The following is a 26,934-nucleotide window of genomic DNA, read 5'->3' on the forward strand; positions in this document are numbered from 1 at the left end:
TTTCTAGGGAGACAAGGCCACATGACCACTGAAGCCCATGCTCCACGTACCACCCAATTCCATGGGAGATGTATCAAGGAAAAAATGGAGTCTTTGAATCCTAGAGTGTTCAAGGTGGGAGGGGTACCCAGAGCTCATCTAGTGCCACCTCCCCGTTGCAGGGTCCAGGAAACTGAGGCTCTGAGACAGGAATAGTAAAAGCTAAAATGAGGGGCTTATTGCATTCCTGGTCCTATTCTAAACATTCTACATATAATAATACATCATTTAATACTACAATAACTCTAATCTTCACAACATCCTAAAAGTTGGTGCTATAATTTCATTGTCTCCATTTTACAGATGAGGAATTTGAGACAAAAGGAAATTAAGGAATGTCTTAGTCCACTTGGGCTACATGGGCCTTCAACTGATTGGATGGGGCTGACTCACATTAGGGAGGGAAATCTACTCATCCTACTGATTCAAATGTGAACCTCATCCAGAAACACTCTCAAGGTGCAACCAGAATAACGTTTCAGCAAATGTCCTGGTACCTTATGGGTCAGTCAAGTTGACACATAAAATTAACCATCACAGAGTCCTCAGTCATATATATCTTCATGCAACAAAAACTTACTGAGTACTTACTACGTGCCAAGCACAGTTTAATTACGGAGGCTATGTCAGTGAATAAAACTGTTGAAAAAAAATGCTTGTGTGGCTGGTGTTTACACTCTAGTGTGGTAAGAAAGAAAACAAATATATTAAATATATAAATTATATAATATGTTAGAAGTTAATAAAAGTAATAGGAAAAAATAGAGTTGGGGGGACCAAAAATAGAGCTTGGGAATGCTGGTAAGGGGAAGACAAAGGCTTACCATTTTAAATAGGATAGTCAGGGAGCACCCCATGGAGAAGGTGAAATTTGATCAAAGACTTGAAGGAACTGGGGAAGAGCATTCCAGGCAGAAGGAATAGCAACATCCCAGAAGCAGTTTTATATGAAGAGTTAAGAATGTTTGATTATTTATGGTGGTGAGTGTGCCTGGAACAGAGGGAGTGAGGGGGAAAATAATAGAAGAGAGACTGGAGTCCATCATGCCTATTTGGTCCACAGATCCAAGATATTCATAAGTTGTGGCAGTCTGGGAAGCTTCTATCCTGCTTGACTTGGTCTAGACCTGGAGTTGAATGACATACTGATGGCAGTTTTCACAAGGGCCTTCCCACTGTTCATGAATTGTGATCAACAACCCAGAAGTCACTTTATCTGTTAATCTTATTAAGCCCCCTCCATGTACACAATTCTGTGATGGATATGGTAGTGTTAAGACAATGTCTCAGACTCCATTAACTTGGATATAAAGGATTTAAGAACGTTATCAGTTAAATGACCATACAAATCAATACCTGAATTAATTGCCACTTATAATGGATACATATAATTGCAAAGAAAGAGATATCGTTAACAAGCACAAGGCAATTTGGAGGTGACTGAGATTCCTCTGGGCTTGGGCAGCCTGGGGGAAGCTTCCTAAAAGAGGAGGGACTTGAAGGATATGTAGCAATTAAATAAGCAGAGAGGAAGAAGAATAGCATTCTGGAAGTAGACAAGTGTGTCTGGAAACCAGTGTTTAGTAGGTAAGAAGAAAAAATATGGTGAGAAGGATATGGTGAAGCCAGATCATTAAAGCCATGAATGGGAGGAGTTTATAGCCCAAGGTGTAATAAATGAAGAGTCATTGAAGATTTTGGAGCAGAGGACTGCAAAGTTGCTCTTTATGAAGTCTACAATAACAGCTGTGTGTTGATTGAGTTGTTAAATGGAGGTGGGGAAGGTGGATGAGGGTTTGGGAGTGCAGGGAGGAAAATGAGAGAGAATAGGAAACGCTAAAGGTATCGGCCTGGGGTTTCATCAACAGTTAAAGAATCTGAAGTACCTGGCATTTCTATAATCATTTTCTCTGTATTTCTGAGAAAAAGGCAGGTTTCTGGGTAAGGAAAAGTGAGTGGTAGACTTTCAATGCCCTTTAGACCTTGAGTTTTCTAAAAGTAGTGCTACAGACCATTTTGTTTTTTATTAAAACTTAAGTTGACTTGCCCAAAAGAGAGATAATCAGGCCTTGAACTGAAATGGAAACAGAGAGAGAAAAAAAGTGGATCTAAACCATATTTTCTATTAGATCTATGGTCCCAGATAAAATTGCAAAGTGGGTACCCAAGCAAATTTGTGAAGTAAGTATATTGATCTCTGTTCCTTTAGCCTCTGTTAAGTTCTTCCAACCACTTTGTTCATCTACAGTCCCAATTTGTATCTTCTTACAGCTCAGGGATCATTCCCACAAATCTATTGTTTTAAATGTGGTCTCTTTTTCAGGGAGATTTTTACTTCTGTATTAGATTGAGGGCAAGATTCAACAATGCTTAACCAAAATAAATTAAGTGGGAACAGAATTTCAGGTCCCAGTGATAGACTGCTTTTGGGGATGGAACATCATCTGTGGTTTCTTCAAATCACCTCACTTTGGTGATCAAACACATACAGCACTCTTTTGCAGAGAATAAAAAAATTTGACTTGGACGGGGAATAGATTATCCCTAAACATATGCAGTTTTATATATCTAATGAGGCATTTCTTCTAATGAATAAAGGGCTTGGATTCAACTCTCATCAGTGGGGAGGGCTTCCTTTATCCAGGCCCTTTAATTTCATTGCAAGAACTGCCTCATTAGATATATAAAACTACATATGTTTAGGGCACTTTTGGAATGGTAAAGAACTCCAAAAATCTGCTCTTTTATAAAGCAATATGAACACTGGCAAAAATGATCAAAATCAAAATTTTCAGAACTCTGGAAATTAATAAAGCATTTTCCAAAAGACAAGGAATGTTTATACAAGAAAAGTGACTGGATCTCATTAAGAACAGTGAGCTTTGTGACATTTTACCTTACCCTATTTCCACCTCTCTCTCCCCAGTTCCTTTTTAGTCTTGAAAACCCACGGCCTTGTAACCATAGGAGGGGACAGATCAGGTTAGGGCCCCTCAAAAAGTCCCATCTTCACAGCATTGTCACTATTTGACCTGTCTGGCAGCTCCTCAGGAAAGTCCCATGCCCTGGGCTAATTTTTATTTGACTTGACTCAGAGGTCACTTAGTGAGGAAAGCCTTTTAGTCTCAGGGTGTCAAAAATGATCAGCATCAATTGTTTAACACTGAATCTACCTGAGGCGGAATATCAGCTTGGGGTAAACAAGAGGTGGTGAAAAAACTTAAAAGGAACATCTGGGGAATGAGATGTCCCTGGGGGGATTTGAAAAGCTCTGACATATTCCTAGAGATCTTGAAGGCCATGCACATGGACATGGCTGTGTGCAGGCCCAGGAAAGACCTGAGACAGATGTACTCTCTCACTTCTGGCTGACTTTGAGTCCCTATGTAAGCAGAAGTAAAGGCTAAGGAAGAGTTGTAAGCTGCCAGAGTGGTGAAGACACATCTCAACACACACAGATACAACTTCTCAAAAGAGGGTGGCAGATGGCAGACTTTTTGGTTAAAGGCTTTTAAGGAAGTCTCTGTCCAGCCATTAGCTGGCCCCTAAGCTAACCAAGCAGAGACTTCAGTGGCCACACATGATAAGGAAAATAGACTTCACAGAATTAGTCCAAGGATGTCACTAAACAAGCAAACAAACTAACATCAGCAAGAACAACAACAATGAGATGGGGGAAAATATAATTTCTAGGGTTGCACATTATATTATTTTAAATGTCAAGTTTTCAACAAAATAATTATGAGATATGCAAAGAAAAGCATGGACCAACACAAGAACAAAAGCAGTCAATAGAAACTATCCTTAAGAAAGACCAGATGTTGTACTTACAAAACAGAGACTTTAAATCACCTATTGTAAATATGTTCATAGCACAAAAGGAAGACATATCTACGAATCAAAGGAAAGTATAAGAATGATGTCTAACCAAATAGAGAATATCAATAATGTATTTGTTTCCCACTGCTTCTGTAACAAATTATCATAAACTCAGTGGCTTAAAACAAGACAAGCTTATTAGCTTATAGCTCTGGAAGTCAGAAATCTAAAACTGGTCAACAGAACTTCTGAAGCCTGTAGGGGAGAATCCTTGTCTTTTCCAGCTTCTAAAGGCTTCCCCCATTCTTTGGCTCGTGGCCCTGTATCTATCAGCTGACCTTTCTTTCTACTGTCACATCTCCATCTCTGACTATGACCTCCTACCTCCTCCTGATGAGGACTCTGTGATTACATTGGGCCCACTTGGATAATTCAGGATACTCTCCCTATCACAAAATCCTTAATCACACCTGCAAAGTCTCTTTTGCCATATAAAGTAACATATATTAGGACATGGACATCTTTGGGGGGAGGAGGCATTCTGCCTACCACAAGTAAAGTGATAGAAATTAGAAGAAGAAAATCAAACAGAAATTCTGGAGTTGAAAAGTATAACAACTGAAATTTTAAAATTGCTGGACAGATTCAACAGCAAATTTGAGCAGCCATGATTAAAAATTGGCAAACTTGAAGACAAGTCCCTTGAGATTATCCAGTCTGAAAAATAAAAAGGGAACGTTTTAAAAAATTTAACAGAGCCTCAGAGATCTCCGGGACACCATCAAGTGTACCACCTTATACATAATGGGGAGACCCAGAGGAGAGGAGAGAGAAAGGCGTGGAAAGAATATTTGATCAATAACAAGTGCAGATATTTCCTCAGTTGGAGTCCAAACATCACGCAGCCCTCTAGGACTGTACTGCAATGTGCAGTTGAGAGGTATCACAATAGGGTGGTAAAAAATACTGGGCTCAAATCTATCCTGTAAAATGGAATTAATAGGGATATACTATAAGAATATAACATATACCTTACCTTACCTCATAGGGATATACTATAAGAATTAAATTAGATAATGTAAGTAAGGAGTTTAGCAGAGTGTTGATTACACAGTAAATTCTCAATAAATGTTGACTTTTTTTACATCACCCTATTTATATTATTTCTTATGTACTGAGCCTCATGCCAAACACTTTATACCATGTCTCTTATTCAATTCTCGTAACAGTCCAATGAGTTAGGCATTATTATTCCCACTTTCAGATAAGAAAACCAAATTTCAAAGACACTGAATAATGTACTCAAAGTCATGAGCCATGATCTGAAACCAAGTCTAATGCCATAGTTGGTTCCTCAAATCACTGGACTCAATTGCTGCTCTGGTAGGACAGCATTTCTATGAATTACAGAAGTGTCAGGTCTCTCTGAGTTCTTGTGAAACAAAAGTAAAAAGCTGTCTGAAAAATTAAAGTCATCAGAAATTTCTCATATTGAGCATTCTGGTTTTAAACCGATTATGATAATACCCGAGGCTTTTTGTAGCTTAAGCTTTGGCTCAAAAATGACACACAAATGACTAGAATGATGGGTGGTAGAAATGATAGAGAGGCACTGTCCCCCCAATTCATATGTTAATGCTCTCATCCCTAATGTGACTATATTTGGAGATGGGGCCTTTACGAGGTAATGAAGGTTAAGTGAGGTAATAAGGGTGGTGCCTTAATCCCACAGTGCTAGTGCCTTTAAAAGACCTACTAGAGGATGGACCTGAGGATATGGGGAGGGGGAGGGGTAAGATGTGACAGGGTGAGAGAGTGGCATGGACATATATACACTACCAAATGTAAAATAGATAGCTAGTGGGGAGCAGCCGCATAGCACAGGGAGATCAGCTCGGTGCTTTGTGACCACCTAGAGGGGTGGGATAAGGAGGGTGGGAGGGAGGGAGACGCAAGAGGGAAGAGATATGGGAACATATGTATATGTATAACTGATTCACTTTGTTATAAAGCAGAAACTAACACACCATTGTAAAGCAATTATACTCCAATACAGATGTTTAAAAAAAAAGAAAAAAAGAGACATCAGAGCTTTCTCTGCCATGTGAGAACACAGGGAGAACGTGTCCGTCTGCAAGGCAGGACGAGAGTTCTCACTGGGACTCAACAATGTTGGTACCCTGATCTCAGACTTCCCATCTTCAAATTTTAAGAAAATAAATTTCTATTGTTGAAACCACCCGGAGTATGATAGTATTTATGGCAGCTGTGGTGACTAACACAGGAGGGCAGCTTGGGAAACGAAGGGATTAAGGAAATCAGATCCTCCTTCTAAGCACATACCCATTCACATAGTTGGAGTTAGCATGGAAACGTTAGCAAAGAACTTGAGTTGTCAAGACTATATATGTAAGTGTGATTCATCACAAATGGAGTTTCTGGCTAAACAGAATTCCTAAGCATTTGGGAAAATGAAGGAACTGAGTGCAGCTGCCTCATTCCTTCTGCATGTATTTGCCGATGGTCATGGTCTGCCAGGACCAGGGCTAAATACCAAGCACCACTTTGGTTGGAGCAGAAATTCTTGTTGGGGTGGATTGGGAAGACTGATGGATTGGGAGAGAGGATTCCAATGACAAAGCCTGCCAGACTGGGCATTTCTGAGTAAATCTAGACAATGAGGAATTTGGGGAAATTTGGAGTTGGGTAGAAAATGATTAAAAATATGCAGAGCAGTCTGTAGGACACTAGAAACATAGAGGTCTAGAGCAGGCAAAGACTGGAGGAGATCTCAAAAGCCCAGGCTTAGCAGGTGAGCATCTGGATTAGGAACGGGATGATTTTCAAAGAAGGGCAAACCTGCAGCACTATGTGAATTCAGAGGATGCATGAGAGGAACAATGCACAGATTTTAGCCACAATTGCCAAGATTTGGGAAAGACCAATGCATTTATAGCAATGGAAGAATCTATGTTTTTCTATGATTTATGATTTGTAAACAACAAAATTGTTGTTTGGCAAGGAATAAACAAGTGTTTTGGCCACATTTGAAGGAGAGAAAAATTTTCTTTCTTTCATTTATTCATTCATTCATTCATTCATTCATTCAATACTTGTTGAGTACCTACTCTGGGCCAGAAATTGTGTTAGGTGTTAGTAATACAATGATAAGCAAGATAGACATGGTTTCTCATGGAGCTTACAGTACAGTGATAATTTCTTAACATCTTCAGTTAACTCATCCTGTGAACATATTTTCTTCTTGGTAATCCACTGCCTATAAAACTACATCATAACAAATTTCCTCACAAATTATGCAAAGACACTTTATCCAGTGCAGACAGAAATTTCTCCCTTATGACTACTCTTTCAAACTCCATGGGTGCCAGCCCAGGAATTTAATGTATTGTTACAGAATCACAAGTACATGGTGTTTCTACAGCCATTCTCCTGGAGTTTCTGGAGAAGGAAAAGTAAACAGTAGACTTTCAATGTTCTCTTAAGCCTTGAATTTTCTAAAATCATTTCTCCAGACTGTTTTGTTTTTCACTGAAACTTAGGTTAAATTGAATGAGTTACCTTTTGGAAAGCCATTCGCATGGTGCCTGCCATGCAGTAGGCAGTAAGGCCAGTTAGTGTCATTTTTACTGAAAATAGAGCTAGTTATGTTTCAGCGGTGCTAGTATGCCCGCCTCTTTGCTGATCCAGAGGAAACCTCTCCAAATTATGTAGGGAAGGAAAATTACAGACACCATCTAAAGATGAATTTTCCCCCACAGATCTGCACATACGTGACTGACTAGGTGAGTTTCTTTTAACCCACATTAAAGAATTTCATATTCTCATACTGGAGACAGGGAAGCTGCTGTTTAGAGCAGAACTGAGAGCAGCTAGAAACATCTTTGCATCTGATGAGCATCTCTGAGATTTGGCTGTGGCTTGAGAAAGGCCAGAAACCAGTGCCTTGTATACTTTTAGCCAAATCCCTTACTAATAATGCCTGATCATTCATTCACTCAGCATTTGGAAACCATCTCCCTCCAGGTATCAACTGTTAAACCACAGCTTTCTTTCCCAGTTCTAAGGAAATGGGCAAGATTTATGAACAACACGGTGGCTGTTTGCTTCCAACACTAGAGTAAATTCCTCAGCCAAAGTCAGTGGCCTTTGAACAGATTCTAGAAAAACACAGTGGGAGATATTATGGAAAGAACATTAGATTTGGAATTAGAGTTCTAAGTATAGCTCTGTTCCTTATTAGCTACATGACCTCAAACCAATACTTGAATTCTATCATCTGGGTGTTGAGAATCTGTCTTACCTACCTCACAAGGCCACGGTCGTGTTTTTTCATGAATAATTTCAGACATATATAAAAGAGACAACAGAGTATCAAACACCCATAAACTACAGCCAGATTCAACAATTTCTTAGATTTTGCCACCCTAGCTTTATATACCACACCCTCCTTTTTTAGCTACTTTTTTTAAAGCAAATCTCAGAACTCCTTTCATTTCACCCCTTTACACTTCAATATGCATTTCTAAAAATATAGACATTTTCTTATATAACTTCAATGCCATTAACAATCCTAACAAAATTAACAATAATTCTTTGATTTCTTTTATGACCCGTTATATTCATATTTCATGATTATATCAAAAATGTCTTTTGACGTTGAATTGTTCAAAACAATAGCCAAAAAAGATCTACACATTGCATTTGGTTATGTCTCTCAGAATCTTTTAATCCAGGGCAGTGCCCCTCCATCATTTTATTTTTTAATTCTATTGTGTTACTGAAGAAAATGATTTAGGAAATTGCACATTCTCAATTTTTCTGCTTGTTTCTTTGTGGTGGCATTTAATTTGTTTCTCTGAACCCCACATTTTTTGTAAACAAAAATTTAGCTATAAGGGTTCAATTATATCCAGGTTTGACCTTTTATTTCTGCTAATAACTCATGGGCAGTGCTATATATTTCATCTTGCCTCAGGTGGTAAAAATTTCTTGTCTTGCCACCAGGAGTAATGCTTAAATCGATCATGGGTTCCGGTGGTAAAAGCCTGATTCCTCCTTCGCAAAATCCCCTCTCTAGCTTAAAAAAATGTTTTTACTTACTGATAATCTTTATGTAAATCAATCATTTCATTAGAAATTTTAAAATGTTGATTTCTTAATTCTGTCATTTCTTCAAACCTTCCACATTTATTAGCTGGAATTCTTCTATAAAGAAGTACTTATCTTGTTCAATTAGGGCTACTTGATGACACTAAAATACTGCTTATCCAGGAAAGCAGAATAAATGCTTAATTATTTCCCCTTACTTGCCGATTTTCAGAATGAGGAGTTACTTCAAAGTTGACTAATGAGGCTTTTTGGATTTTTGGGGGGAAGGGCTATACATTTTAAAAACTATTATTACAAACCTATAGATTTTTGTAAATTTACTTGGGTTTTTATCAATAGAAGTTTATTTGTTTGATGTTCAAATTGTTTCATCTTTGGTCAGCAAGAGACCCTTTAAGCTGGTTCCTATGACCTTTAGTTGTGACTCCATTAGTATTTGATTGCTTCTTTGCTATCAGGTATGAAAAAAATGGCCCAGGCTCATCTTGTACATTTCTTGCCTCAGACCTAGTATTGGCCACTCTTCCATGGAGTTCTGGTTCCTTTTAATGGAGCACAGTCAGTTTTCACAAAATGGGATCATGAATGTAAAACTGTAAACATGAAAGTCCATGGATCCTTGCTGATATTTGCTTCTACTATGGCACACTCTCAGTGTCTACTAGAACATGTCTTTCCGTTGACTGCAAATTTTTTTTCTCATCTCTGATTTGCTATATCCTCTGCCCTGACCTTCAATGAACATTGTGAATATTCCTTATGATGATGACTGAGTCTGATTCACTATCGAACCTCCAGGGCTTAGAACAGATCCTAAGACAGGCCGGGGTGCCCAATAACTTTTTGTTTCAAGAATAGATTTGTTCATTCTGAGATGACTTTCCCATCTGCTTCTTTCCTGAACCAGAATTACTATTTTATTTTTCATTGTGGTTTTTATCTCTATTACTTTCCAGCACCTGGAACACTGGCATATATAGGTTGCAACAAATATTGCTGAATAAATAAACAAATGCACACATATTATAACACTCTTAAAAATCCATCAGTGGCTCCCATTGCTCTTGAATACATTTAAAATTCCTTAAAGTGTTACACAAGATCCCGTGTCATCTGGCCCTGCCCATCAATCTTCTCAGCTCTATCTTCTGCCACTTTTCTCCTTAGCTCCAGCCCCTGAAAGATCGTCTTTCAGGTCTTTGAAGGAACTTCATCCATCCTGCCTTTGGACCTTCATATAGAGTCTTCCCTCTGTCTCACATGATTCTCTTCCTTCTCCTGCTTCTCCATTCTTCCCATTTAACTCCAACTCACTTTTGGATTTCCCCCCACCTTAAAATAATCTCACCTAGGAGGCCTTGCATGACACACTATCCCCCAGACTTCCTTGCTATATGTTCCCATAACGTTTGTTAATTTACTATTATACTAGTACATGCTAGTGCTGTGTCATTCCTTGTATAATGTCTGTATTCTTTCCTAGGCTGTAGGCTCCATCAGGGCAGGAATCACAGCTGTGTAGTCTAGAACTCTATTCACAGTTCCTCAGAAGTGCCCAATCAGTACTGGCTGAATCAGTGGGTATTAGTGGCTGCTAAACTCCTGGAATATAGGAACCATGCTATTTCCACATTTATACCCTGTTTAGTTTCTACAATCATTCAGGTTCTTAGAAGAGATTTAGGAAATGTTGGTTGAATGGCTAGATACTGTCTCTAATCAAAGCATTCTGCTGCCCTTGCTATGCAGAGAAAAACATTTCCCAGCACAACTTACTGCTCCAATCCAGATTTTTCTGAGGCTGAGGTATTTGTCCTCCTACTGTCTTGAAATACACTTGCAGCTTCACCTCCCCATCATCAGCTCTAAGCAACTCACAATGCCAGAGAACCAGCAACTGGAGGAGTGGTCTATGGAAACTGCCAGACTTGGGGCTGGCGGCACATTCCTCTTGTGCACACAAGTACTGGTATTTGATCTATATGACCATGCTCTATGGCAGGGAGAAAAGTGAGTGTAAGTTGAGGAAGAACCCTGCTCCTTCCAGGATGATTTAGCTTTTAGGAAGCAATGCAGCAACTCCCAAGTCCCTCTCAGCAGCTGCTTAGTAAGAGAGCAACTCCATAGTCAATTTCAGCCCTAGCCAGGAGAGGAAAGTCTAGTGACACCTGCTGGATACAAGTCAGACTGCCTTGTTTACATAAGAAAGAGCAAACATGATCTCCACGAATGGCATGCATTTTGAAAAATCTCGTCAACTACAGTGCACATTTTTATTACAGAAAGAACATTCCATTCCATTAGGACAGGGTGCTCATGGATGAATCAATTGCAAAGTAGGAAATAAAGATGCTTAAAAAAACTGGCACAGAAGATACGTCAAGACTTAATCTACTGCTGTGGAGAATTCCATATCCCAAAAGCAGAGTATATTACCAGTGGGGACAGGATCGGGTGGGACAGAGGGGGAAAGTGGTATCTCTTTGGGGGCATCCATTGATATCTGAGCAGTCACCTATTTGAAAACACAGTTTAAGGCTAAGAGACAGTTTGCACAGTGGTAAATAGCTCAGACTTTGGAATCAAGCAGATCTGGATTAAAATTCCAGCTTTACCACTTACTATCTGGGTAACTATGGGTAAGTGTCGCAACTTCTATGAGCCTTAGTTTCCTCATCTGTAGGGTGTTATAATAGTAAATCCTGCCTTAGAGGATTTTGTGAGGCATAAGTGAAATAATGTGTGTAAAACACTAAGCCCATTTACCCATTCCAAGTGGGCTTATTAAGGTAATATTGAAAATAGTTACCTCCATAAGAAAACCTCTTAAAGTGCTATTTTGATATGATTTTACCAGTTAATTATATAAAGATGCACAGGACACAGCTCAGACTCTCAAAGAGCATGCAGACTAGCTGGGGAAACCAATGCATAAATACCTAACTAGAATACAACTTGACCATAATTCCAGTTGGCCTGTGAGAAAGTAGAGGAGGGAACACTGAGGTACGCACGTTTGGGGCAGGGGGAAGCGAGGGTGACTATTGATCTGGGCCTTGAAAGATGAAGAGAATGATGACCAAGGTGGAAAACAGAGAGGAAAGAACAGAGTATGAGTCTGGAGATGTGAACATGAGGGCTTGTTCAGGAAACATGGTGTTGTCTGATGCAGTGCAAGTGAGGAGAGCCTTAGGTGAGATGAAGCTTAGTACGTTAAAGGTCCCTCCAAGAAGGCACAGTGGCTCAAGCCTAGCTGGCAAGGGCAAGAGGGGGACAGGTGCTCTATAAGGAAGGGTCCTGGGATGTTTTATGATACAAGCAATGCACATTGGCTGTTTTTATCTGCCCAGGGTCCATTTTTCTATCTTTTGAAAATGACCACCTTTGAGAAATAATCCCTCCTGAACCCTATGGCTATGTGATTTGGGTGGCTCTGATCAGCTAACCTCATAGCCACATTCATTTTCAAGGGTAGTCATGTGATCCAGGCCTGGAGAATAAGTGTATTCCATCTGCTTGACCACAGTGATTGGTTCAGAGTTTGGTGATGTCACCTAAGTTAGTCTAATCAGAGTGAACCCTAGGGCCCAGAAAAGCTACAGCTGCCATCTGTCAGCTGTAAGGATCTGCAAACCTGAGCTGCTAGGATCACAACATGTCCAGTAATGAAAAAAAAAACAATGAACAAAGACAAGTGGAGATATGGCAGAAGAAAGACTAAGCCCTGATTATGTGATTTGGACTCCTGGATCCAGCCATTCCTGATGGAAAGTTCAACTTCTGGATGTTCCAATAAATGTATCTTTTGGTTTAGGCCACATTAGTTGGCTTGCTATCACTTTTTTTTTTTTTTTTTTTTTGGGTGAAGTAGAAGAGGATAGCTTTATCGTTTTGCCAGGCAGAGGGGGACACAGTGAGCTCCTGCCCTTCAAAACTGTATCTCTGCTATCACTTTCAACCAACAGATTCCTGACCAACAAAATGCTTCTGGCTTAAGTTTTTAAAAAGCTTTTGCATTTTATAACTCACTGTTACAACTGACTCATAACTTCTAGAAACTACTCATACATTTCACAGAAAAATCAAGGATTCCTCTTGTGTCCCAAACAAGTCTTTCAGCTAAGAACTTGTAATCCTGAAGAGGGAGAAAACAGTAGCCCCAACAGATAGGTAAGAATGTTACTGTAACTAATTTGCAGCCCTAAAACGAATATTTAAATCAATAATGCATGCCATTTTCAGACAATTAAGACCTGAAAGCCATCTTTCTGAGTTGTAAAGACTGGTACAGGGCTTCTGGCTTTTGTTGGTCATGTTTTCATTGCTGAATCCCCACTAAATATATAAGAAGAGATAAAAGAAAGAGGAAAGAGCTCTTTACTACTGACAGCTTTGATTCCAGCCCCAGCAAAGCATTGTATTGGGGAATCAGCATGCCCTCTGGTTGAGTCTGGCAGCCAGACAGCTGAGAAGAAAGAGCCATTGGTCTGGACAAGGCCATAAGCACAGGGGCTGATATGCCCTCTCTCTGCAGCCCCAGCTGGAACCGTACTGCTCAGTGGGAAGCACATCTGTACGGAATGCACAGAGGCTTCAGCAAAGTAAAAAATGTTCATGAAAAGACTTAGATGCGTGGGATGGGAAGGGGGATTGGAGGGAGGTCCAAGAGAGGGGGGATATATGTATACATATAGCTGACTCACTTTGTTGTACAGCAGAAACTAACACATTGTAAAGCAATTATACTCCAATAAAAATTTTTTTCATTAAATACTACTGAAACTCCTTCAAAAAAAAAAAAAAAAAGAAGTACTCAGGCACAATAGATGGCATTTTCCTTATCATCATCACCATTATTATTATTGTACGGTTGCAAAGGTTCAAACATTATTAAGTCGCCCACCCCCAAAATAGAACTTTCCCCCCCCCCAGGCGAGTAGAGGAAGGAGGGTCAGCTCCAGGAGAGCTCATCATGAATCATGAAGCCTGAAAACTGAGACACCCAAAAGGAATAAAAGCATCACACCCATCCACAGCGCCCCCCAAATGTGTAACACGTTCACTCCATCTACCGTTTTGAGTCATTTTTCTAACTCTACACTGTGAAGAGGTAGATTACATAGCAGATAACAAATGTTCTTTTCTAGGCTGAGGAAATGGCACACATACCTTCATGGGTTTAAGTTCTCTTTGTGGTCTTACAGAATTTTCTAACAGTGAAGTTGTTTTACTGGGCATTATTTCTTTTAAATTGAATGTGAAAAAAATAGCACCATTTTCTATTAGCCATAAAAAAGAACGAAATAATGCCATTGGCAGCAACATGGATGGACCTTAGAGATTGTCATACTGAGTGAAGTAAGTCAGAGAAAGAAAAATATCACATGATATCGCTTATATGTGGAATCCAAAAAAAGGCTACAAATGAAGTTATCTACAAAACAGAAATAGAGTTACAGATGTAGAAACTTATGGTTACTGGGGGGTAAGGAGGGGAGGAATAAATTGGAAGATTGGGATTGACACATATACACTACTATATATAAAATAGATAACTAATAAGAACCTACTGTATAGCACAGGGAACTCTATTCAATACTCTGTAATGGCCTATATGGGAAAATAATCTAAAACAGTGTTTATATGTATAAGTATAACAGATTCACCTTGCTTTATACCTGAAACTAACACAACATTGTAAATCAACTATACCTCAATAAAGATTAAAAAAAAAAAAGCGCACCATTTTCAACTTCTCCCTAAACACTGAAAGATAATCCAGGACCCAGGACAACCCCATGCAGCTAACAATATTCCTTATCAACTGCCAAATCTAACATCATCCAGTGTTTAGGTCAAAGAGATCCTCTCTTCCCTACAAGGCTACCGAAACTGAAGAAGAAGATGGTTCTAACAGAATGTGGGTGTGTTTCTGTGTGCATGACCCCCTTGGTATTTGCTGTTATTGAATACAGTATTTTTTTCTTCACTAGCACTTCCATAACTGTAATTAAAGGATTTGTTGTGAAATGCTCTTCTTTCCTCTGCCAGTGGAGTAGAAGCTCTGTGGAAACTGGGGCAGAGTTTGACTTATTCACTGTCAGATCTACCTGTGCTCATCACAGAGCTGGGAGCACTAGAGGCAGTCCCTTGTTAAATATTTGCTAAATGAATGACTGAGGGAAAGAGATAGTGGGAAGGACAGAGGAGAAGCCCATTTCAAAAAATGCTGAGAATGTGATTTGAAAATTTAATATATTACAAATTATATGTATGTAATGCATTTTATATGCATATTTAAATACATTTTATAAAACCCCCCTCATCCTGAGAAAAGAAAACAAGTGAAGGGTATGAGCCCACAGTTTACAGGGGCAGCCAATACTGACTGAACATCACCCTGGAACAAGAGACAAGAACAGAGCTAGGCTTGTAAAGAATTTACTCCCAGTTGAGAAAATTGGTTAAAACACACATGAAAGGGTTAGATAAAAAGAAGCTTAGGGGCTTCCCTGGTGGCGCAGTGGTTGAGAATCCGCCTGCCAACGCAGGGGACACGGGTTCGAGCCCTGGTCTGGGAAGATCCCTACATGCCACGGAGCAGCTAGACCCGTGAGCCACAACTACTGAGCCTGCGCGTCTGGAGCCTGTGCTCCGCAACAAGAGAGGTCGCGACAATGAGAGGCCCGCGCACCGCGATGAAGAGTGGCCCCCGCTCGCCGCAACTAGAGAAAGCCCTCGCACAGAAACGAAGACCCAACACAGCCATAAATAAATAAATAAATAAATAAATAAATAAATAAATAATAATAATAAAAAAAGATATTAAGTCCCAATGTTTTGGAAACCCAGTTCCTTTACGACAGTGTATAATAGTGTAATACCAATTTTAATCATGGTCACTAGTGCATACTGGCCTCTGATTTTTTTTTTTAAAGTGAAAATTTACTATTGTTAAGCTGTCCAGGATTCATTCACTAAACTTCTGTTCACAGTCTCTAACTTGGTCAGATAGCTTTCCCTAATTTTAAGTTCCTTTGGGTATGGTCAAGCTGCCACCTCCCCTTCCCTCTTTTTGGTCCCATGGTCAAAACATGCAACTTCTACCTAAAACCCTTCTTAGATTATTTTGTGGATTATATAATTGGCTCTCTTTAACTCCCAAATGACAGAACTTCCACAAATCAAAAACTATTGTGTATGAGAACTGGAACATCTCTTAGATGTGATTTAGTCCCCCATTTTACAGAGAGCAAAGTTTAGGCCTAGAAAGACAAGTTAACTGACCCAAGGCTACACAATGGTAAAACTATCAAGTAACTCCAGTCCAGGACTCTGGTTGCCTTCCAGTAAATGCTCTATTTCCTCACTGCATTTCACCATCTGGACCAGATGGTGAAATTTGGTTCAGATTATAAGCACATGAAACTCAATTCCAGGATTTTGTTTTTGCTTTTGGGGAAGCACACCCCTTTTTCCCATTGTTCTGCAACTTGAGCTGCTACTATCATCTTACTGTTACAAGTGAAGATTTCACCTGAAAATGGAATTAACACAGCAAAAGGTAAAGGAAAAAGGCAGAAAGAAATAAACTCATGGTATGAGCCACTTGCCAAGCCATGCCCTATAATAAGCCCTATCCTCGAAGGTGTCTGCTAAATGGGCCCTCAAATTTCTTTTTGCATAAATGAGTTTATATTGCATTTTCCACCACTTGCAGCTGAGAGGGTCCTGATTAATACATCATTAACTCCTCCACTGCCCTTTGTGAAAACCAGGGTGACCCTAATAAAGGTGAGATGCACTGGTTCTAAGAAGTCTAAAGACTGTAGGGGAATCATATGCAATCTTTTATTTGAAACCAAGTTTCCCATGCTCACACTACATTCTGAGAAAACTCTGGCTTGAACAACCATGGCCACTCAGCTCTGCCTTGGCTTTTGCTTCATTATGAAATCTGGGTGAAGAGGCCGCAGTCCTTCTGATTCTTTAAATTTATTTATTTATTTATTTATTTAGGTCTGTGTTGGGTCTTCGTTGCTGCGCGTGGGCTCTGCGGCGAGCAGGGCCTACTCTTCATTGTTGTGCGCGGGCTTCTCATTGCGGTGGCTTCTCTTGTTGCAGAGCACGGGCTCTAGGCACGTGGGCTTCAGTAGTTGTGGCACGCAGGCTCAGTAGTTGTGGCACACGGGCTTAGTTGCTTCGCGGCATGTGGGATCTTCCCAACCAGGGCTCGAACCCGTGACCTCTGCATTGGCAGGTGGATTCTTAACCACTGCACCACCAGGGAAGTCCCAGTCCTTCTGATTCTTGAAGAGAGTAATCATCAGACCTTGGTGTCCATGCTGGGAATGAGCTGGCTCAACTTTCCCCAGAACTGTACTGAGGAGGCCTTGAAATCAATTTACCATCATCTCACTGATTAAACCCAAAGAGAATTCTTAAAAATAAAGAGTTGATTGCTCAACAAGAAAAGGTCCCCAAAGTTTTGGCATGGTTTTCTCCATGCTAATTATAGATTTAAAACGAGAGAATCAACATCAAGCATCTCCAAGCAAAGGATAAAGATAAGGAAGCGATTTGGGGGTGGGAAGGGCATGAGTCTTGGGATCAGAACACCTGATTCTGGGCTGAATTACACCCCTTGCTAGCTGTGTAACCTTGCCATCTCTGGACTCTAGTCTGGACTACATCTCTGGACTTAGTGACAGAATAAAGGACCTGGACTATTTGTTTCTTTGGTAGCTACTTGTCTAACAATAGTATTTTAGAATCATGGAGATCATGCATTTCAGATTCAGATAATCCAGGATTCTCATGCTGTAATTCACTGCTGTGTTACTTTGAACACATACTCTAACCTTTCTGATCATCTGTTTCATAATCTAGAAATTGGGGGAAATAAAGAATTGATATTTTAGAGCTGCTTTAAGGATTCAATAAGATTATAAACAGAGTTTAACTGACACCACAAATTAAGCAAATTGTAGAAATTACTATTATCACTGATGTATAATTTTATAAAGGTCCTTAAAGATATAATGAAGGATAAACTCTTTTAGCCAGAAGCCCTGTTGTTTGATATGCTTCAGGCACTACTTAATACAGAGCCTAGGATGAGTGTACATGGGAACTGGGGAGGGAGAATGGTCATCTTCAAGTTCCTTTAGTTTTTCACTGCTTAAGCAAATTAATTTATTGAATATATAAATAAATTTTTAAAAAAATTTAAAATGAAATATCACATGGGAATGAAAGAAGAGCTCTTTTCTGAGCAAGTGCCCTTTCACAAGGTATGTGTTAGTAGGAAAAAAGTGAAAGTATTCTGGTTTTTTCCTCACCAGCCAGAATCTGCCCTCTGGTTTGTGAGTTTAACAATGAACGCTTTACAACTACCTGAGAAGTCTGAGAGCAGGCCAGCTGGTTTTCAAATGGCAGCTGTTAAAATCATCCTGCTGACACTGAGCAGCATAAGGACAGTTTAGTATAAACTCCTTTTCCCCTCCAGGGACGCTGGTCATAGCACCACAGGGTTTGAATATCTTAATTAAAAAAAAAAAAAAAAGAGTTTAGACTTAGTACAACATTGTCTGAAAATGCAGATTTCTGCACTGGATGACTTGAGGGTGTTAGACAATGAGAAAATATACCCTTTAAAACGTATCTTTGGGCTTCCCTGGTGGCGCAGTGGTTGAGAATCTGCCTGCCAATGCAGGGGACAGGGGTTCGAGCCCTGGTCTGGGAAGATCCCACATGCCGCGGAGCAGCTAGACCCGTGAGCCACAATTACTGAGCCTGCGCGTCTGGAGCCTGTGCTCCACAACAAGAGAGGCTGCGATAATGAGAGGCCCGCGCACCGCGATGAAGAGTGGCCCCCACTTGCCGCAACTAGAGAAAGCTCTCGCACAGAAACGAAGACCCAACACAGCCATAAATAAATAATTAAAAAACAAAAACGTATCTTTTTAGAAGAGGTAGAAGAAATCCAAATTCTGACATAGGAAAAGGCTTCCATCTTTTTTACAGCATCATTTTTCAACTTGCTTCTTGAAGAAATATGACAGAAACAATTGCTTTAGAGAATAGTGAAATTACACTTAATACAGCAATGAGAGTAAATCTCTCCCCCACAGCATTTCACTTCTAATCAGTCTTAAGTAATAGTGAAGAGACGTTTATCGGGAGCATAATTGACTCTTCACACAAAAGAAAAAAAAAAGACTAGAATAATTTATTACATTTACTTCTGTAGCCCAAACATGAAACAGGAAGGAAACCTATTTTCTTATCATGGGAGATGGTGATTTACAGAAGAAAAGAGAATAATTAATTTATCTTCTTGTAGGACCTGAAAATATACTAGAACAAATTATTGTGATTTAAAAAAAAAGTATAGAAAGAGAAACAAGCACAATACAAATACCTCTGATCTCAAAACCTTCCCTTTTTTGTGCCTTGAAAAAGTTAAGACGCTACCCTCATCCCAGTCAAACATAATGAGCATAGATTCTTGAAAGGGTTGTAGCCTCAGTTTGAGCTGTAATGTTCCCTCCTACTGGAACTGTTCTGTATCAGACCCTCTTTTCACTGCACACTTTTTAAATTTAACTACTTCCTTTACACACAAAAGAAATAATGCTTCCGAAGCACACTTCAAAAAACATTGAGCAGATGTGGAACCTTAGCATGGGGCCAACATTTTGCCCAAAGTTTCCCCAGTTCATATTGAAAGTTTATTTCTCTGAAAAAGATGTTAGCTTCCCACCCTCCACCACAAGGCCCATATGAAATGGGGAGATCATGTCCTAAAATTCATTTGTTCTGGAATATTCTGAGCTAATTTCAGCCATGAGTGCTTTCCTCAGACGGTATTTTTAGAAAAGTCACTCACAGACAGGGAGTCCCCATAAAGACAGGTTGTATTCCAGAAGTCCGTGTTTCAACCCTTTGAGTCTCAGCTTACTTATCTTTCCCTATAGGTATAATATTTAAACAGTGATTGGCTGATTCTAAGTTGCAGCGCATATTTCGGCTACATTATAGGTTATATGTTTTTTATAGGTTTTGAAAGAAAAATGCCTTCTGAGATCTTTTTAAGAGTAAACCTTCTGGCAACGTAAGATATGGCAGTGGCTTTGGAAAACAGTATAGCAATCCCTTGAATAATTAAATGCAGAGTAACCATATGACCCACTGATTCGACTCCTAGTTATATGCCCAAGAGAAATGAAAACCTATGTCCACACAAAAACTTGTACACGAAAGTTTAGAGTATCATTATTCATTATAGCCAAAGATGAAAACAATTCAAATATCTACCAATGGATAAACAAAATGTGGTATATCCATATAATGGAACATTATTCAGTAATAAAAAGGAATGAAGTACTGATGTATGCTACAACTTGAATGAACCTTCAAAACATGCTAAGTGAAAGAAACCAGTCACTAAAGTCCATATATTATATGATTCAATTCATAGGAAAGTCTAGAATTGAGAAATCTATAGAGTTAGGTTAGTTGTTGCTTAGATTGGGGGTGATATTTAAAGAGTTCAGTGTTTCCTTTTGACGTGATAAAAATTTTCTAAAACTGACTGAGGTGATACTTGCACAAATCTGTGAGTATACCGAAAACCATCAAATTGTACCCTTTAAATAGGTGAATTGTATGGTATCTGAATTATTTCTCAATAAAGCTGTTTTTTAAAAAAGAGTACATCTGCTTACTCTCAACCTTAGCACAGGCTGGTCATTAGCAGGGTTAATTTACAACCTTACCTTTCCTGGATTTGTAAAACAAAATCTCAGTTATTCTGCATTAACACTGTATTGTATCTAAAGCCCTTGATAGTTGGTCAAGTTCACTTACAACTCAGGCAAAAATGAGTTAAGGTTATGACAGGTTATAACAGGCCCTGTGTTTGCTGTACAAAGGAAGTGGCCCCCTAAAGGAAATTCGACTTGGGTTATCATTTTGCTTTTCACTAAAGGCATTCTCTACATAGTCTGTATAATTCCCTTTTATATATGTATAGAATGTAGGCATCAAGTTTGGAAGAAATCAATTAAATTTTTTATTTTTTAATTTTGGCAAGGAGTGTGGGTGGTGATAATTGGTTTTGTTCTTTGCTACACCTCCACAGATCCAGCAAATGCTCAGAAAATGAGTGGACTGGGCCTTCTGAGTGAAGTTGAACAGGTAAAGTGAGTGATTACGTGACATTATTACAGCTGATTTTCAAATTGATAGACGTCAATTTTCAGCAAAGTTACAGATATACATATATATCCTTATATACACATATATATGTGTATATATGTATTACATATATATACATACTACATACATTGTTCCCCCCATCCCATGCCCATAGATCAGAACTGATGATTAACTTGAAATTTTTAACAGTTAAGAAACAATTTAACTCTGATGTGCTAAACTCCAGATATGCTTTACTTATATGCATTTACACTGTCCAGGTGAGTAAAGTTGAAGAATGAAGACATTTGATGCTAGGAATAGTTAGGTAACTAGAGAAGTGAGCCGTAGGGGACATTCAGGCTCCTCTCTTGATGGGAATTCTTATATCTGTCATTTAAATAGGGAGGAAATTAAAAGCCAAGAAGTCTTAGTCCTATACTGAAAGAAATAGGACCAGAGTGAGACAAGGATTCACTGATGTCTAAGGAGATAGAAGTCACATTAAAAGACATTTTCCTCTCTCCTTCATAAACTTGAAGCACAAGAAGCAAAGAGGTTACAGTACTCTGTAGATAGCTTTTCTTTTTTCTTTCCCACAACAGACCTAGTCTCAGAATGGGTGTATGCTTGGAAAATTTTCATGACCTAAGTGAATTTTATTTCTTGGCTGACCCTATAACATCAGAAACGTTTTAAAGAAAGTAGTATGGGGTGGTGGTGTGATGAATTGGGAGATTGGGATTGACATGTATACACTGATGTGTATAAAATGGATGACATAAGAACCTGCTGTATAAAAAAGTAAATAAAATAAAATTCAAAAATTCAAAATAAAAAATAAAAAAATAAAGAGCTAAAAAAAAAAAAAAGAAAGTAGTATGGCCAACAGGAGGGCAAAGGGGCCTAGAACTGTAAGATGTCAAATGACCTTCATGTCTTGTATCTAATAGCTTACATTAACTGAGCCAAAAGCCCAACCTGCCAGGTCTTGTGCTAGGCACTTAACAGACTGTTTCACTATATTCCAGTAGCAACCTATGTGATAGGTACCATTGTTTATTATAAAGCTACAGTTATTAATACACTGGCATAGACACAGACAATTAGACCAATGGACCAAAATAAGAGTCTAGGAACAGAACTATTATGACAAAGATGAAACTTCAGTGTAGCGGGGAAAGAATGGTCTTCTCAATTAATAAGTCAAGTGAATATACATGAGGAAAAAATAAATCTGACCCTTATCTTACATGATACACAAAAATCAATCCTGGATAGATTGAAAAGCTAAATATGAAAGAATATAACATGATCTTGGGCTAGGAAAAGAATGTTTAAGTTGGATATAACAGCACTAATCATAAAGCAAAAAATATTCATTAGATTACTTTAAAATTAAGAAATCTGTTCTTCAAAAGACATCATTAAAAGTGTAAATAGGCAAATGAGAAAGTGAGAGAAGATATTTGCAATGTATTTTTCCAACAAAGAAGAGTATATACAAATTCCTACAAAGCAAGTAGGAAAATACAGCTAACCCAGTGTGGGAGGGATGAGTAAAAGATACATCTAGGTACTTCAAAAAGGAGGATTCCAAAAGACTAATACACATATCAAAAAGGGCTTCACTTGTTCAGTCATCTGAGAAATGCAAGTTAGCATCACAATGCAATACCACTACACACCCACTTGAACAGCTAAAATGAAAAAGACAAGTGTTAGCACATACCTGGAGCAACTAGTTTACCTCCTATCAGCGGCATGTGGAATTTCTAATTGCTCCATGTATCTGCTAACACTTGTCTTTGGAAGACTGGTTGGGGGTCTGTAGCTACTAACGCTGAACCTGTGATCCATTGATTCCATTTCAAGGTATATACCTAACAGAAACCTGTACATATGCCCACAACAAACTACTGCCATGTGCAACAACATGAATGAATTTCACACACATAATAGTGAGAGAAAGATGGCAGACACAGAGAACACATACTGTATGTTCTATCTATATAAAACTTCCCAAACAGACAAAATCAATCTCCGATGTTAAGTCAGGATGTTGGGTGGAGGTCAGAGATTCAGAGGGACCTGAGAGAACTTCTGGGTGCTGGTAACATCCTATGTTTTATCTAGGTGCTGGTTGCATGGATATTCACACTATGAAAATTCATGGAAATATGCACATATGATTCGTGCACTTTTCAGTATGTTTGTTATATTTTGATCCTATAAACAAAGTAATATAGAACCCTATGGATAAATTTCTGTTTGCCTCAGAAAAGTTAAGACTCTTGAGGGGCAGATACTGCACACATTATATCTCCATCTAGGGTCTTGTATCCTGCTACGTAGTTAGACTAGTGAGTGAGTTCAGTGGATTCATTAGTTACCTGGAATGAAAGGGAATGTAGTGTACTGTGTTTCCCTTTAGTGGAGCTTAACTTCATGACTTTCAATTCATTTGTACCATATCTATGAGGGCAGTGATTGTTTGCCACGGCTAGGATCAAAACCGACCACTTGAGAAGACCTGGTCTCTCTCTGAGCAAGACACACCTGCACAATTTCCCCTTCTTGTCAGCCCATCCTTTGAAAAGTTTCAATCCCACTTTCACTGACTCTCCTAGGCTACTAAAGAATTCTTTCCATCAAGAAAAAAGGTATAGGTTTCCCTGGTGGCGCAGTGGTTGAGAATCTGCCTGCTAATGCAGGGGACAGGGGTTCGAGCCCTGGTCTGGGAAGATCCCACATGCTGCAGAGCAACTAGGCCCGTGAGCCACAACTACTGAGCCTGCGCGTCTGGAGCCTGTGCTCCGCAACGGGAGAGGCCGCGATAGTGAGAGGCCCGTGCACCGCGATGAGGAGTGGCCCCCGCTTGCCACAACTAGAGAAAGCCCTCGCACAGAAACGAAGACCCAACACAGCCAAAAAAATAAATTAATTAATTAATTTTTAAAAAAAGGTATATAGATGATAGAGAAAACACACTTGGAAAAACCTTAGCGATTGCCTAGTCTTTCATTCCTCTGGTTATCCATTTTTCAAGATGGGTTGACAGAGGAGCAAAAGGGAAAATAATGTATCAAATCCAGAGAGCCAATTAATGATGGAAACTGAGATTAAAATCCAATTCTTGTGATTGCTAGTCTGTGCTCTCTTCACTGCACTGGGTTTCTCTATGATCTTGCAACAGTTGTTACTTAATTTCTGTGATTTGCTGTTCACTCCCTACTGAAATGTTACTTGTCACCCTGCAACACATCAGTCTTCTCCAAGACAGAGATTACACCTTACCTGACCCAGGGCCTGATACACACTAGGCTTTTCCATAGTCACCCTCTAGCTGATTCAGTCAACCACAATCAATTACTCTACACTCTATCCAGATTACATTTTATTAGACCATGTAAGGAAGAAATAATGGCAGCATAAAATAAAATAAGATGGCCCTTGGGAGGAGAGTCTATGCCAATATAGGCAATCACGGTCAGGTTAACAGACCTTAAATTCTCCAGGTCTCCCTTAATCCCTGAACAAATGTAATCTACTTGACACAAATGAAGAACTCTACACTGAGGAATTTGACAAAAGGCAATTTTGCTGGCTCCTACTTCAGTCCTTCCTTTAATCAGAGCTTAAAATCAAAGGGGACAAATGATATTTTCATTGTATTCAAACGTACATTCATTTCCATCAAATTTCAATTTTTTCCCTTAAATGGGTGCCTTTTATTTTTTGGCTCATTATTTATTATCATTTCATTTATTTATAAATGGAAACTTCAAGCAGTTTGATTAAGAGATTAAATAACTGGATTTTTGAGAGCTAAAAATAATCTAGGTATGGGTTGCATTAGGCTTCAAAATATTTGGGGTTTTGATCAAATCTCTAAACACATTATTGCCAAATAGCCTCTCCTTTTCAAATTTTAATCACATGTATGTTTTAAGGAAAATTCAGTACAAAGTTTTTAGAATCACTGATAAAGATACTTGAGCTTTCTAAAGAGCCTTTTCTTTAAAAAGTAAAACAGGGCTTCCCTGGTGGCACAGTGTTTGAGAATCTGCCTGCCAATGCAGGGGACAGGGGTTCGAGCCCTGGTCTGGGAAGATCCCATGTGCAGCGGAGCGCCTGGGCCCGTGAGCCACAATTACTGAGCCTGCGCGTCTGGAGCCTGTGCTCCGCAACAAGAGAGGCCGCGATAGTGAGGAGTCCGTACACCGCGATGAAGAGTGGCCCCCGCTCGCTGTAACTAGAGAAAGCCCTTGCACAGAAACGAAGACCCAACACAGCCATGAATAAATAAATAAATAAACAAATACTTAAAAAAAAAAAAAAAAAAAGTAAAACAAATCCTCCCTAAATAAAACTAGAGGGTGGAGAAATTCTGACCCCCAAAAATACAGCCATTTAATCTTCATGTCTTAATCAACCTCTCAAAACCTATAGATATCAATTCAGTCAAATACCTTCAACTTTTCCCAAGAAAAATTTCTCAAGAAACCAATGTCAGTTGACCACTTACAAGATGCCATTCATTTTATGTCTGGTGCTTTATTTTTGAAAACAGCTCTTAGATGAAGAAATGATTAGTTCCTGAGAGGTTGAGTAACATGTTCCATATTTCAAAAGAAGAAAATGGCAAAGCTGGGCTTTCACACCAAGCCTGATTGATTCTGGATTGTCAGCTTTCAGTAGAATTGTCATGGAGTGTCTTTGAGCTGGCTTAAGGTAAGAGATACAAGACAAATAGCATGAAAATACAAACTTTCATTACTTTATCTTAGGCTGAGAAGAAAAAATAAAAGAGAAAAAAAGAAAAAGAAAGAAAGGACCATTAAATAAAGTCCCCCAAAGCATTTTTATATCATGAAATTTCTTAGCCTTCAGCATACCTAGCCAGGACAACCTAATGGTAGCTATAAAAACTCTCTGGGAGCTAACAATTAATTGGCAAAATTAAGTAAATGAACAGAAATTACCACAGCAATAAGCACTATCTTTTACTGTGGCACAAAGGCATCTTTTTAAGCACTTAATGGAGAAAGGGTGCCAGAAGGAGGAAGACATGCACATGGGTTAAAAATGACTTTCAAGAAATGATTGAAGGACATCAAAGACAATGTGTTGGAGAAAGATGAGTCCTGATAAATTGTTTGATTTCATTTCAACTCAACTCAACATGCATTTTTTTTTTTTTTTTTTTTTTGGCCTTGTTGTGCTGCTTGCAGTATCTTAGTTCCCTGACCAATGATCAAACCTGGGCCTACGGCAGTGAAAGCACCGAGTCCTAACTACTGGACCACCAAGGAATTCCCTCAGCATGCATTTATCAGCAGTCACAGAGACATTTGAAAAACCCACCCCAAAAATATCATAAGCAGTCCATTTGAATCTGAAAAACTACCATGAAAGACACCAATGGCTAGAATCATACAAGCAGTTTCTGAGGAGACTCAAGTATCTGTGATTATTTAAGGGTCATGGTGGCAGGTCAAAGGCAGGCATTACTATCATCATCTCCATTTTTGAGATACGAAAACAGTCTCCACAAGAGCAAAGGTCCACCCAAGGTCATGTGACCCATCAGAAAACACGGCTACCCATTAATCTCCTCCCTCCCATCCCAAAGCTCGTTCTTGGTTGGACAGATCACACAAATGATACAAATACAGACAGACATAATATATAATAGATTATATTTATTGTGCCAGCCAAAATTCATTGTTAGGTGCTGGCAAC

At 39.1% G+C, this 26,934-nt stretch overlaps 2 long non-coding RNA genes across 3 annotated transcripts in view; one reads left to right on the top strand and one right to left on the bottom strand.

Moving 5' to 3' along the window:
* The window catches only part of LOC309636189, a 223,388-nt gene that overhangs the window by 102,142 nt on the left and 94,312 nt on the right, over nt 1–26,934 (top strand). The window contains exon 2 of one of the 2 annotated variants that reach the window (XR_014249279.1): nt 21,134–21,189. The exons of the other annotated variant lie outside the window; for it this stretch is intronic. This is a non-coding gene — a long non-coding RNA (uncharacterized lncRNA). The remainder of the gene's footprint in view (nt 1–21,133; nt 21,190–26,934) is intronic. 2 annotated transcript variants of the gene reach the window in all.
* Nucleotides 1–26,934, bottom strand: part of LOC309636202 — a 372,123-nt gene that overhangs the window by 20,983 nt on the left and 324,206 nt on the right. The window lies entirely within an intron of this gene.

The sequence above is a fragment of the Balaenoptera borealis genome, assembly GCF_965194805.1.
Source record: "Balaenoptera borealis genome assembly, chromosome: 10".
NCBI lineage: Eukaryota > Metazoa > Chordata > Mammalia > Artiodactyla > Balaenopteridae > Balaenoptera > Balaenoptera borealis.